The following is a 3,334-nucleotide window of genomic DNA, read 5'->3' on the forward strand; positions in this document are numbered from 1 at the left end:
AGGGTAGGTAGGTGGGTGGGTGGATAAGAGAGAGAGAGAGAGAGAGAGAGAGAGAGAGAGAGAGAGAGAGAGAGAGAGAGAGAGAGAGAGAGACAGAGAGAGAGAGAATGATTTATGGAGCGGGTTGTCCCAGCACGTGAGACATGTATTTACTAATGTCCTGTCTTCTGTGTATACGTGAGTGCACCTAACCTTTGTAACGTCTACTGCCATTGTAACAAGACCGAGACAAATTTTTCCCAGCGAGATGAATAACGATTGTCATTGACTTTGTTGTTGTCATTATCAAGAACGTGCAAAGCAAGATTAACGACTCACCCACCACGGTACTCAGTATCCCATTTCTTTCTAAAACATTAATGACCTCACTCCTTCACTATTTCCCACAACTTTTCAGTTATTTGCAATTATTGACGACTAACTTGAGAGATTGCAATTATTCAATGAGACAGCCAGACACACAAGCGCTTAATAATTCACTCTCTCTCTCACTCTCTCACTCATTTCTCCCCATTCTCTCACTCACTTTGCCGTTTATTCCCCAACTCATCAAACTAGTGTTTCATTTGTCGCTTTATCGTAGGTCACACCCCCTTACTCCCTCCCTTACTCCCTTCCTCACTCGTTCCTTTACTTCCGTCCTCTCTCCTGTATTGTTGACTCTATTTCTGCCTCTCTGCTCCACTCCCTCCCTCAATTACTCACCCATTCACTCCCATTCCTATTTCCTCCTTCTCTTCCTCCCTCATTTATTTCCTTAATCCTTTCCTTGCTCACCCACTTCCACCTTTCCTGCTTACCTCACTCACTCACTCATTCACCCACTCACCTCCTCACTTTCTCACTTACTCACTAACTCATTCACTTCCTCACTCACTCTCTCACTCATTCACCCACTCACCTACTCACTTTCTCACTTACTAACTCATTCACTCACTCACTCACTCTCTCATTAACTCATTCGTTCACTCACTCACTCACTCTCTCTCTCATTAACTCTTTCATTCCCTCACTCCACTATTTCATTCACTCACTCACCCCTTCCTTCACTCACTCATGCACTCACTCACTCCCTCCTTCACTCACTCATTCAGCCCTTCGTTTATTCCCTCACCCACTCACCCAGTCCTTCCTTCATTCACGCACTCACCTCTCCTTCATTCACTCATTCACCCCTTCCTTCATTCACTCACCCCTTCCTTCTTTCACTCTCTCACTCCGGCACTCAATGACCCCAGACAGTCACACACCAACAACCAATTATCGCCAACTCGTCTAGGAAGAAGCAGCAAAGCCCATCCTGTCTCCATAATTACCTGTACTCACTCCGCGGATGGAAAATTGTACCGTTAATGTGGGTCAACTTCATGGATTCATCTTCTCAGGTATCCTCTCTCCCATACATCTTGTTCTCTGGTTTTCCCTTTTTTCTGTCGTGTCCTCCTCATAAATTGTAACGAGAAATAATTCCGAACGGTTTGGTCAAGTTGGCCTTTACGTGCAGGAAGCCCCAGGGTTGCTGTCTATTTTACAAGAACAACTTTGAAGTGAGAGTTCGAATTTGAAGACGGGGCCGATTTCGGTTTCTCTTTTTTTGTCAGTTGTAGCTAGATCTAGATCTTGCAGCTGAACTCATGAAGGTGTGCGGTCTGGTCTGGTGTGCGGTCTGGTCTCTGCATTAAGAATTAGTCAGCGGCGTAATTATCAAAGTGTGGGCTGGGTTTTCTGTTTCCTTTCCTTTTTTCGGTTGGGGGGGGGGGGGGTGGGTGGGGGGTACAGACAGGTGCGCTCCGTTTGTCTTAATTGTCTTGTAAAATTAATGTTTACCGTCTGAGTACTCTGTTCTTGCACTTTAGTTCTGTATGAGTCAAAAATGCTAGTGAAGGAAAAGTATGACCCCCTCTCCCCCTCCCCCCCCTCCCCCCTCCCCCCACACACACACATTCTTTTGCTGGTCGAATGTCTTTGTATAATACGAGAGATAATGGGTCACTTTTAAGCACAAGGAGGCTATCCCGAAAAATGCTATTTTGAGAAAACCGAAGGTTAACTTCTTCCTCTATGTTCTGCTAAGAATGATCAACAAGTCTACTTTTTACTTCACTGGGAAAGAGTCTAGTACTTCCAACACCTTGAGAAGTCCAGGCATATTCAAAAGCCTGGGAAAACAATAGGTTTTCAACTTCAGTAGCCCAGTTGACTCTGCCCAGTTCACAGGAACGATATAATGGCATGTAACACTTCTTTGAATATCTGTCATTTTCTAAGTGTATAAGTCAGCACCAGAATTTAATGACACAATGCATGGAATCAGAGCATAAGTCGGTTCTTCCCACTTCTCTCAGAACTAAACATTTGGGTGTAGTTTTGCCATGACCCAAAAAGGTTTTCCAGAATTTTACTTGAACATTATCAATCACGTCCCTATTTTTGGTACCCCAAATTTCAGCCATAAAGAAGCGTTGGTTTAATCTTTATATCAAAAAAATGTTTTTTGCTTTTTGAATGATTAGTAAACAGCATTTGTAAAGCACAATTAATTACAGCTCAACAGCAAGGTCTATGCGCTGCACAATTTATATTCTTATACCAGCAGACCTGAGGGCTTTCTGAAAGAATCATAACTTCTTGAAAAGTGTTGTACAGTGCATACAGCCACTGACATACTGAGAGAGAGAGAGAGAGAGAGAGAGAGAGACAGCGAGAGAGAGAGAGAGAGAGAGAGAGACAGAGAGAGGGAGAGAGAGAGACAGAGAGAGAGAGACAGAGAGATAGAGAGAAGGAGAGAGAGTGAGAAAGAGAATGAGAGAGAAAGTGAGAGAGAGAGAGAGAGAGGGAGAGAGAGAGACAGAGAGAGAGGGAGAGAGATAGAGAGAAGGAGAGAGAGTGATAAAGAGAATGAGAGAGAAAGTGAGAGAGAGAGAGAGAGAGAGAAGGAGAGAGAGTGAGAAAGAGAATGAGAGAGAAAGTGAGAGAGAGAGAGAGAGAGAGAGAGAGAGAGAGAGAGAGAGAAAGAGAAAGAGAAAGAAAAAGAGAAAGAGAAAAAATAGGAGAGACAGAAATAACGAGGGATAAAATAAGAGAAAAGGGGTAGGGCGTAACAGATTGAGATTGTGGGGGATTTGGGGCGAACTATTTTATAAAAATCCCCCTTTTTATCTGGAGGACACTAAAAGAGAAGATACTATAGCCTGCAAATTGACTGTTTGGTTGGCAAACCCAGCCGAGGAAGACTTTCTGTGTAGTTTGTACCACCTGAACCCAAGTCTAGCCGACTGCGACAAAAAGTAAGATGGGAGAGGCAATTATTGGCAATCTGAGGGATTTTTTTTGG

This window comes from Aplysia californica, unplaced genomic scaffold, assembly GCF_000002075.1.
Source record: "Aplysia californica isolate F4 #8 unplaced genomic scaffold, AplCal3.0 scaffold01080, whole genome shotgun sequence".
Taxonomy (NCBI): Eukaryota; Metazoa; Mollusca; class Gastropoda; order Aplysiida; family Aplysiidae; genus Aplysia; species Aplysia californica.